At 35.7% G+C, this 11,751-nt stretch overlaps 3 long non-coding RNA genes across 4 annotated transcripts in view; 1 reads left to right on the top strand and 2 right to left on the bottom strand.

Annotated features, from left to right (window-relative positions):
- Positions 1–3,466: 3,466 nt before the first annotated feature.
- LOC117152130 lies at positions 3,467–8,111 on the bottom strand. Its single transcript, XR_004462396.1, has 2 exons — positions 4,746–8,111; positions 3,467–4,579 (listed from the first exon to the last, which is right to left on the bottom strand). It is a non-coding gene; the product is annotated as an uncharacterized LOC117152130 (long non-coding RNA).
- Positions 8,112–9,215: 1,104 nt separating this feature from the next.
- The window catches only part of LOC105681261, a 6,267-nt gene continuing 3,731 nt past the window's right edge, over positions 9,216–11,751 (bottom strand). For both annotated transcript variants that reach the window (XR_004462395.1, XR_001102547.3), the window contains 2 exons: positions 9,893–10,337; positions 9,216–9,379 (listed from right to left, as the gene is read on the bottom strand). This is a non-coding gene — a long non-coding RNA (uncharacterized LOC105681261). The remainder of the gene's footprint in view (positions 9,380–9,892; positions 10,338–11,751) is intronic.
- LOC117152132 overlaps positions 10,989–11,751 on the top strand; it is a 995-nt gene continuing 232 nt past the window's right edge. Inside the window, exon 1 of the long non-coding RNA XR_004462400.1 lies at positions 10,989–11,749. This is a non-coding gene — a long non-coding RNA (uncharacterized LOC117152132). The remainder of the gene's footprint in view (positions 11,750–11,751) is intronic.

Below are 11,751 nucleotides of genomic sequence, written 5' to 3'. Positions count from 1 at the left end.
AAGTGTTTTTTGATTGTTGGTAGGAGGCTTTCACTTTGTCAAATGCTAATCATCTGCTATTAGACGAATTATCGCTTGCGTTCAATTTGCCGAAAAGTTTCCGACTGAGTCGAATGTGGAGCAATGTTATTCTATTTTACCGACAAGACAAATTCAAAGAATGATAAAACTTTGCGTGCGAGTAAAGTAAAGTATCTTATCCGTAATTCTAATACAAAAGTCACTTACAGATGTAAAAACGGGAGTTATCAAAATTTTATTTACACATTTTGGTTAGTAAACACAATAGAACAATACAAGTTTAAAACCTCATTTTAGATGTCTTTCATGGTTCTTCAGATATTTCACGAATAGGAAAATTCCAAATTTTTCCCGAAGGAAATAATTCTATTCCTTAAAACCGAATTGTGGCACCAAAGAAAAATAGGGTTGTATTGTACGGACGACGTACTTGTACACAAAGTTTCATAATTTTTTGCATTTCCGAGTTGCCTAATCTTCCTCGTGAGTGAACAATTTTGAAGAAACAAAATCATAGTAATTTCAGGAAGCAATTAAATTGTTATAATATGCATATTATTTTTATTACGGATTTTTTTATTTTCGTATGATAAACAAGGAAAAGAAAAATATCTATATTTACTGACATTTTTATCGATGCACAATTCCAATCTCTCCAAATATATTCCAATAAAAATTCCTACATATCAATTTTCCATTGCATCCTCGCTTAACGTTCCAGTTCTCCTTACTATCACCATCTCTCGTAGAAGATATCCACGTTAGAAATTTTCCGTGCATCTTTATATTTTTGAAACGAATAAACGCTGCCAATCGCGTTTTTAACAATTTAAAGCATATATTGCGATGCAAAATATTCGTTAGAATAAAATGTCGTACAGTTGGCAACTAAGCGATTGCTGTTGTCATTAGGTGGTAATGACAAAATCCGCAATCACTTAATTTCCAACTCAATATATTCTTTTTTCTATATTCTTTGGCCTTGTTATATTTCTTGAGCTGATAACTCTTAAATCTATTTCATTTATAAATGTGTATGTTGTTCAAGTAGTCGCTTGTTTCTCATTCGGCTGTTGCCAACTCTTCTCAAGTTGCAATATTCGCAAGGAGGAGGGGTATTCGGAATGTATTTAATTCAACAGTAAATCCATAATAAAAATGAAAGGAAAATAGGCAGGAAGAAAAGACGAGAAACAAAGAAAACGGTCGAGTTTATTATCACAAAACGCAATTAGATTAAAATAACTGAAGTAACAAAAGGGGTTAAGCTTCCATTAAATGCAGAGGGCAGCAGCGGAAACAGCATACGAACACGTACAACGATCAACGTAACGATTAAATTCATTTATCGAGTCGATTCGAGGCTCAGAACCAATTATTTCCTCTGCGGTTGATCCTCATAGAAAAAGTTGATTCTGTATCCGTCCAATTCAATGTTCGTACGTTTCTCAGGAACGGGTCAATGACGAATATGAAGGATATGACCGACAATGCTCTAGAAAGCTCCATGAAAACCACCATAATAATAAAAAAAAGAAAAAAAAACAATTCAAAGTAAAAATTTCCTTTGCAAAAAGATAAAAATTCGCAAAGAGAGAACTATCTTTCTTTCCCTTGCCCCTGTGCCGCCCCACTAATAATCTTGTTGCCAGCTTCTACGAAGAAGCCCAGAAGCCTATTCGTTTGCCTTGAGAACCGAAATTATCGTCTGTGCACCAGCTAAACACAGAAGCCAAGCGCATCATTATCACGCTAAGTGGAGGGATGAAAAGTTGGCGGCGCACGCGTGTCACGGTGTCATCGACGCACCTCTGCACGAGTACACAAATAGCTCATTATGACTGCAGCCTGCACTTGCACCCGTCGTGCGCACAACGTAATTCGGGTTAATGATCGTGTGTACGCTCGTGCTCTCGTACTTGTACGCGAAGCAGCACTCGACAACTTGGCCCGGACCAGGCATTCCACTCTCTGGCCATTAGCAAGTGTAATGCCGGTCGTGGTAGCACCACGTTTCTTTGCAACTATCTCATAGTGGCAACTAAGGGACTGGGGATTTGTCAATACCACCTAACGTCAAAATCCGCAATCACTTAGTTGCCAACCCAATATGGTAAAGACGAACTGTGCCACAATTTTTACTGCGAATACTTCACGTTCCAGTGAACAACAACTATTCGTTTACAGTGAATATTTAGCAGCGCCCTAAGAAGCGAAATAATTTGTACGCGAGGAAAGCTACTACATATACACGTACTTATGTGTTAGTGGACATATTTTTCATATACGAATAAACAGAAATATTCGCAAGAGAATCACCAGCGAAATTGGCGTATGTTTACGGAACGTGAAATGTTCGCTGTAAATATCAGGTTGACAACTAACCGATTGCGGATTTTATCATTTGGTGGTATTGACAAAATCTGCAATCACTTTGTTGCCAACTTAATAGTTCCAATCCTCTTTTGCTTCCATTGCTTCTTTTCTAGTCATCTCGGTTCGTCCCTATCATTCGTTCTCCTTTAACAATGTTTTCTAGCAGTTTTTTCCCTCTTCTTTGTTGGCGGGACGATGAGTCATTGGGGACTTTGACGAAAGTGATTAGAAATATGATAGTTTGAGGAGGTGGGGGTGATGGTAAAGTGGGGATGAGTGCCATGGTCCTTACGATTGCAGCTTCTTTCGTTATCTTTTTAACAAGAGTCTGGTAATAATTGTTAAGAATTATGTGGGTCTCGTTGGTAGAATTAATGGTAACTTTTATTCTTAATAAACTAACATTTATGTTTACTACGCTGTTTTGATTGCCTATGTAGTTTTATTATATCGTATTACCGTAGATCGTTGTGTAAGTCTGGTACTAAAATGTTACCTATCGATCTTTACAAGATTTTCACAAGAAGAGCTTGCAAGCTTTAATCCTTTTCACTGCAAATTTTATTTCAATTTCGTTACCAGCAGCTGCCAACGCTTTTAAGTGCTTTATTTGAAATTTATTTTAACTGAAAAATAAGACAATTTAAATAAATAAAATGAAGAAACAAATTCACTGCCAGTTTTATTCACACTATTGTTGTATTTTGTAATTGTTAAGAGTATAATATATCTTGAAACAATTTCCAGGATGCAATCCTGCTTTACCTTCGCATGTTTTTCAAAGAAAGATGAGACTCGACAAAGGAGCTCCTGAGATAAAAACTGATGTCGAATCATACTCGACATAGCAGTGCAAAGGGTTAACAGCGATAATTATTAATTCACATCTTTGTATAATATATCGATGACTGTTTAAAATTATATTTGATAACGAGTAGTTGTTATGATTATAATTTTTCTCGTTATCTTTTTAAAATACTATCTGGAAATATTTATTTTAATCTGTTCTGTTTAATTAGTTTCTATTAAATTAATTAAATTAATTAAATTAATTGTTCTATTTAATCTATTTAATTAATAAATTTTAAATATTTATTTTATTATTTTAATCTTAAAATAAACCAGAAACGTTTGTAGATAAATATCTTACAGCTTTTAACACAATTATAAACATTACCTTACGACAATGAACGCATGTTGGTGTATATTTTTGAAAAATACTCGTAAGGTCAACTTGTATTTCTACCGAGATCTTATTCGCTGAGAAAAGAAATTATTTAACGAAATGGTAGCGTATTACCTGCGTTATGTAAACCGAGACCCTGACCTAAGTTCTACCGTATCCTCCCGTGAGATTTAAAGCGGAGAATGCGTGGATTTTCAAGTCAGTGGACACAATGAATTTACCTTCTCTCCGAACGAGTATTTAGAAGGCGGATCACAGAACAACGCGAAATAGAGCTACTGAGACACGATGCTTCTTGGAAATGCGAAATAGACTTTCCACGGTCGTAGAATAAATCAACATTTAACTTAAATCGCTTAGAAAGATGTTTGTACTCCTCGATGTTCTCCACTTTGAAATTTCAATACTATATACGTGTAGATGTACTCTTCATCATTCATCTTCATAATTTACGATATCTCCCATATTACAATTTGGCAGTTGCACGTATGCTGCACAGTTGAACGCTTTACCTTTTCTTTTTCCTTACTTTCTATTTGCTTATCTATGTTTTAAAACTATTCAGCTTAGCTCTATATAAAAAAATATGTATTTATGTTGCAATTCGTTTGAAGTGGATTAAACGTGTAGGTGTATTTAATTAATAACGTAACGAATGGACGAATTCGTAATAGTCAGTGGTATAAAAATAAGTATAAGCACGAGAGATAGTGTACGCCAGTTATAATCGTCACTCGCTCAATGCTACTATACCGATCGAATAAAGGATAACAATAATCTCCTAGGGGGCACGTTCATCCATTTATATCGACAGACGGTAGTACAAAAAGTTAATATTCTTATGTAACTCCGGCTGAAGATTATAAGAAACGGCAATAACAATCTGTTGGGAGTTCGTTTGCCTCTAGAACTTGCAAACCAAAACAGTCGTTAGTATTCTGTTGAAGTAATTACTTCAAGAAAAACTCTACATCTTTGCTTTTGTATATCCGTGACCTGGAGAAGAGAATAGAATTTAGTGAAAAAATTCCAAATAACAAGAGATACATATTATTGTGCTCTTGAATATAAATTTTGCTTTGGATTACAAGGTCTAGAAACAAAAGAGCTATAAGTAGATTTCTATCGCTGTTTCTTGTAGCCTTCAGCTACAGCTACACACAGAGGTTAACTTTTTGGTAATGTCCTTTGCTATAAATATATGAACGTGCTCCTTATTCTTCTTTTTATTGTATTGTAACACTATAAGAGTGCAGATCTTCATCAGCATACACTATACTTATACCTATACTTGTTTCAATATACTTTACTGTTCCACTTCATCCACTCGTTCCTCTATCACTTAACCTCAACGATATCATACATCAAAAATACAATAATGTGGGTCTCTCGCAGATTCCAATTTTCCGTTGACTTTTCTACTCTCATGTGCAGCTACATCACTCCTTTAACAGTGATAACGTTTTTTTCTGTTTTGTTTGTTTTACAAATGTTGTCGCAGATAGATTTTACATACCAAGCGAGTTCTATTGTTTTTAATAAATCAGCACAACAATAATTAAGAGTATAATAATTAAAGAGAATAATAATTAAAAAGAATCCATAGTCATTTTTATCCCCTTGCTTTAGAATAGCATTTCATCTCTGATTATAGGTTATAATTTGATAAATTTTTTATACTTTTTGATACTATTTTGATACTATTTGATAATATTTCTTTACACCTAGCAATTTTTGTTTGAAACACCTTTGATTACAATTTTTAGTTTGTTTTTTAGAATCATCGTTACTAATTTCCTTGAAATTCTTTGTCAAGTAGAAGTTCGTTACAAAAGTAGAAACAACATGTTATAATGTTCAAATAGACTCAGTTCACTTCGAGTTCATTACCCTTCATTTCTTCAATCCCGCTGGATTAATTCTAAGCCTGTTAGTTCACAGAAATTTAGCAAATTACATTCTATGTATTCAGAAAATTGTTCTCCCTCGAAGTCAGTATTATAATTAACGTACGACTTAAAAAAGCTATTTTACCGCGTCCTTGTGACATTATTTGTATATACATTTTTCCATCCATAAATTGTATCTTTTGGATACAATCAATTATCTTAAATCGAAGTTAATCTTAACAATTTACCGACCGCTGGCGATTCAACAACATACGCACGTCCGACCGGCATCTCAGGCGCAGATTCTCCCTAGCGCCGGCTCTGTTTCGGTTTAGACTTTCCAATACCATTCTTTTTGCTCTTCGCGAACGATACGTTTTTCAAAGTGGTATAAAACTGTGAGAGCTTACAAAGCAACGCAACTGACGCAACTGAGCAAGATACCATAATACTAAATAACAAATTACTGCTCAAATAATGAGCATTAATATCGGTCGGTAAGCGATTGATTACCGATTAATCGGCTATTGGTCGGTAAAGTATTAAACTACAAATGTAAAACAGCCTACAACACATCCATTCCATATTCATACGAAGAAACTTGCTTCGTTTATAATTATCGCTCGTTTCATCGTCTAAATTCCAACAACTGTTCGCCAGTATTACCCTCTTACCGCGAAAATGCCACACGAGACTGACAAGCCTTCTTGAAACTTGATGGCAATACTCCTCCACGCTGAACATTAATTAGCAATCGTTCGTTATTCGAGGACGACACTTGTGAACCAATACTTCCTATTGTCATTAATTATTGCTCGTTAACGATTAATTACTCCGCGGTTGTTTTCCGTTGGAGATGAAGCCAGGTGCAAGGGACAAGCAGAAAAGGCAAAAGAACGTGAGAACGAAATTTCTGGATATCGAGATCTGTGTTAGATAAATCCGTGGATCGATTGGTGAACGCGAATATTCGCTTGTATATTTGCTCGTATTGTCATTAATCGGTTGGTAATTAGCGACTGCTAATTGTAGCGTTGTTTCTCGTTGAAACGCGATAAAAGCTGACTCGAAAACGAAGTTGAAAAAGCTGCCCGGGGAATGATGGAACCAGCTTCCTGAAAATTAGCCTTTTTATGAACAATCGGTAATTGATAAGTAATTGCTTCAAGTTTGTAATTAGATCACTAGATTGCACACCGATTTACAAGTATATTTTCTTTCTGTCTGTTGTGATATTTTAGTAGTAGAAATCTGAAAAATTCAATGAACATTTTAATACAGTTATAAGTAATATAACTAAGATACAAGTAATTAACTGCACGTTTGCATGTAAACAATTATTAAATAATGATAGAAATTGTTTGAAATGTCGTAAATCATTGTTACGAATTCTGGGATATTATAGTGTGATAGATACTGAATTCTCCATTTATTTTTGCTTTATAATTAAGAGATGGTAGTTCTTTTTTTATTATTCATATGTTTACTTATTAACATTCTTTTTTTATTATTCATACGTTTACTTATTAACATGGTATAGAGAAGAGGCGAAAAAAGAGGAGGAAAGAGAAATTAAAACGTCTAATGTTTCAAAAATGTTTAGAGGCGAGCAGCTTTGGTGCTAGGCAACGTTATCGCTAAATCGTATCCCGTTTATTATTCCTCTGGTATCGCCAGTAACATTCCCTTTGTGCTGCAACTCTATGTATGTTCAGAAAACCGATATCCATCGGTCATCAAACCATAGTAATGCGATCTCGAACGCTCTCTCTTACCTGCAGAACATGTTACGATAATTTGAAAAATTCCTTTCTAGATACGTAAAGCTAGGAAAAAGAAATCTAATAACAAAGCAGAACTTCGTTCGAGGAAAAATATATGAAAATAAATGCAACAATGAAAGTAAAGACTGAATACAAGCTGTATATAGGAATTTTTTATTTATCCTATATAATAAGTTTATTGATCGATAGATCTATTTGCAATGGATTAGACAAGAAACGATGGTTACTTAACGTGAACTAAATACAGTAATGTGCTATAACTAAGACAACTAAATAGTTAATTCACAACTCACAACTATTGTAATAGTTTACTACTCATAACAACTCGGCAACTCAACTCTCCACTCCTCACAACTCGACTCCCCCCACTCGACTGTCAACTCACGACTCTTCTACTCGACTCCTCCCCACTCGACTCCCCGGCAGAACTGCCAGGCCCTTTTTGGCCTAACGGCACTTAGGGCTTCCCGCAATATTGTTTATGATACGCCAGATATTTCTTAGGCCATTTGCTACATATACGTTACTTAGTTTCTGTACTTTAAATAGTTAATAAGCTTACGAAGAAGTATAAGTGATTTTGGAAAGTGAACTAACAAGTGAATAGATCTAAGAATAAAGTAAAAGTATACGTGAGATCTTCTACGTATATATTTACTAAGTTAACAATTTATCAAGATATGTTGCGTATGTCAAATGATAAACATTGTTCATTTTGGAAGATCAAATGTAAATGAGTCAGAGAATCAGGTGAAGATACAAGCGAGCTCAGCTATATCGACTGTGTATATTTTAGTAAGTTAATCAAATAATTTAACAATTTAATTTATATATGTTAAACGATGCGATTAATTTCGTGGAATTGAATAAAAATAAATGAAAATATCGAAGTGGTATCAATCGTGCTCACCGATTTATTTTATTTTTAAGAAATTTAACCATACCATCAACAGATACATTTACTTTTGAAAACTAAAATAGTATCGAAATTTGGATAAATTTGTAGCGCCATATGAGCGTAGAACAAGTCAACAAAAGTACGAGAAATAAGTACGTCACGCGGCCAGGAAAATTTGCTTTGCTCGTCGATTACAGGCATAGTTTTGTTAAGTACAAGTACAGAGATAGTGCATGTCGTAATCGTGGCTCGCCCAATGTTACTATTCGACTCTCTAACTGTTCGCTATTCTTCTAACAATTCCATTATGTGTCTGACTGTCCCAGAGTTCGTCTATTTGTATGGACCGGTGTATTACAAAAAGTTCAAATGTAACTATAAGAAAATATACACAGAAACAGAAAGAACAGAATTAGCCCACAGAACATTAATATAGATACATTTTCCAGACGTTTTTATCATCTATCTTCAAAGCGTCGCCCGCTCGCTATAGTTGAACTCTTATCGCAGCCTCTCTCTGGCCAACCACCGATCCTCCGTAATGGAATATCGATTCTCCGTGTTTGGACGGTCAATTTTCCTGTCACGACACGATGAATTGCTCGCTAATGATAGCACGGGCTCGCCAAATAATATTCCTGCGATTGCAAAATCGTCCTCTCACGCGATATCCTCCAAAAGCCAAGGTATTCTATGACGAGGCGGTGTGAATCAACGATTTTTTATTTACCAGGCGATTACCAATAACCTGAGCTCTGAAACATTGTTGAAAACCACGCGAAACATTTCCCAGAACAGTGACAAATTACAGTACTCATGTATTGCGTTGGCAACTAAATGATTGCGGGCTTTGTCATTACCACCTAATAACAAAATCCGCAATCACTTAATTGCCAACCCAGTAATTAACGCGAGGGACGTGTATACTCGTGCAAATGAATAGAAAACAAACGATTAAGAGGAAGTTCGATGTGAATCGTACGTACATTAAAAACAAGGAAACGAAGGAAATACGGCAAGTAGCGGTTATTGTTGAATGCCATTATTAATATTACTGTTACCTTTTGTCCGGTAGAAAATTTCTATTTTATCGATGCAATGGAGTAGCAAGCAGCTGGCTGGTGAAAATGTGCACAATGTATAGTTTAATGATTAACGAAGAAATAATCGGTTCCTCTTGAAATTGGTCGTTCGTTAAAATGACATGAATTCCACTGTACAATTCCTATAGAGTTGTATTTAAAACATATTTGTTAAAAAACGAATTCAGACGAATTCAATTGAGAAGAATAAATGTTTCTATTGGGTAGGCAACTAAGTGATTGCGGATTTTACCATTAGATGGTAATGACAAAATCCTCAATCACTTAGTTGCTAACCTAATATAATAAATAACGAGACAGAAACATCCTTACGTTTCAATAACGTACATATGTTCTGTTCATAGTAGAAAAGGGAAACAAATAACAAAAAAAAAGGTATTTGTTAAAAGAATTCAACCGAGGAGAATAATTGTTTCTATAATAAACAGCGAGACAGAACATCCTTGCGTTTCAATGGCGTACATATGTTCTGTCCAGAGTGGAAAAGAGGAACAAGTAGCGAAAAAAACTTTGGTGTAAAAAGCGAAGCACGATCGTGAAGCTCACGTTGAAAAAAGAAAAAGAAAAAGAGAGAAAGAAAATCGCTTCTTCCGGGCTTTTCTTAATTAACTTTCAAGCTCTTTGCCCAAGCTTACCTTCATTAACTCGAAAAAAACCCTTTTCCTCATCTTTACAAATTTTCAGCCCCATTTCAACTCGACCTCTTTTATTCGCTCTATTTACGCGCCGCGTTTCCTCTGTATTCCACGAGGACCGTAAGTCTCCCCTTGTCGTCCTTTCTTTCTCTCCGTATCTTTTCTTCTTCTTCTACTCCTTCTTCTTCTCCTTCTTTCTCGTTTTTTATTAGACTTGCAAACGAAAGAACCCGGAGCGCAGTCTGCAGAAAGGTGTTGGCAATTGGCGCGCGGAGACAGCGCTTTAAAGTGAGCACCGAGTCGAAAATGGAGAAGAAATAAGACTAAATGGAGAGGAATCGGTATCGGTAGGTCTCTGTCGCGTCTCTTCACTTCCTTCTTCTTTCTCCATTTTTATTACACTTGCAGACGAAATAACCCGAGAGCGTATTCGAATCGGTGCTACCTGCAAGAAGAAATAAATAGAGAGAAGTGGACATTTGCGTGGAAAGTTGTAGGAAAGCTATTGAAATCGCGATGTTCCAAGCGGTTCCTTCACAGGGATCAACTTTTTCATCGTATTTCGCGCGAACGAAGCTGGAAAGTTTACCGGCTCGATAAATTGTCAGCGTCAGCTGTACCTGGCATCGAAACACGAACAACTTCACTTCGCCTACGAAACTAGATCGCGCGATTAAATCCTTCCATTCATTGGTTTTTCCACTAACTTCCGCTCTCGTCCGCTTCCTTCCATCAGTTATGCCAACTTTCACCATATTACGGTTCGCGCCTCTTTCATCTGATATTTCCCTAACATCGAAGTGACTTCAAGCGCACGGCTTTGCTTCATCAGACAGCAATCAGAAATTTGGTATCGTTTGCTTTTAACGATGATACCAGATGGACAAAATTTATAGAATTACTTGAGAATTTTGCGGACTGTCATAAATGATCGATTCAGTATGCAGGTTCAATTGCATTGAATGATTGATGTATTCTTAGTGAAAGAGAGTACATAGATCTTTTTATTCTTATATTAGTGTAGTAAAAGTAAAAGTACATAAAAGTATTAGGTTGGCAACTATGTGATTGCGGAGTTTGTCACTAAGTGGTAATGAAGGTTGGAAGTGAATTAGGGTTAGAAGTTTCACTCGCTTGATGATGTTGATAGAGTACCGACTTTGGGCTGTATTTAAGGCATAAATAGTCGTATGGCAAATATCATATAATTGAGAGATTTTAAACATCTACAAGTTTCTTCCTTTCTGCTACGTTCTACGTATTGAGGTTAGGTTGAGGTTAAGTGATCTGCAAATAAGTAATTGCGTGATAAGTGACACTTAGTTGCCAACCCAATAGTCCTATTGAACCTGATTAGATCATGCACCTACTACATCGAAATTGTATTGTAATTATATTAAACATATGAAAGCCCTCCCAATTCTTAATATCGTAAACTGTCAATTTATAAGTATACAGAACCACGGCATGAGAAAGCAGTGAGAAAATTATCAACAACAATAATAATCGAGAATAATGGAAACATCAAATGAAACTAAACAGAAGCTTCGTTTAATCCAGCATCGCTTATTCGACATCGTCCAACATCGAAAGATAAACTCGTGGAATAAGAAAGGCATAGCGTAGATGATCAAGTTACACAGAAGTCAAGTCGGTAAACATCGCCTATACTAATCATGTGATGTTTGAAAGATTAAACAAAAGAAAGATTCAGCCAGTTGAATCAATCTGCAATGAACAAAATAAATATCGCGAAACCTTCCATCATCGCCAGGCGCAACAACATTGCAAAACGCAAACGATTGAATAAATATAAACAAATGAACGACGAATCACGGCGGGGAGCGGCTGTCGAAAGT

Source organism: Bombus impatiens, unplaced genomic scaffold, assembly GCF_000188095.3.
Source record: "Bombus impatiens unplaced genomic scaffold, BIMP_2.2 scf_0699, whole genome shotgun sequence".
In the NCBI taxonomy this organism is placed as follows: Eukaryota; Metazoa; Arthropoda; class Insecta; order Hymenoptera; family Apidae; genus Bombus; species Bombus impatiens.
Note: the sequence above shows the minus strand (reverse complement) of the source record. Positions and strands in the feature narration are given on the sequence as shown.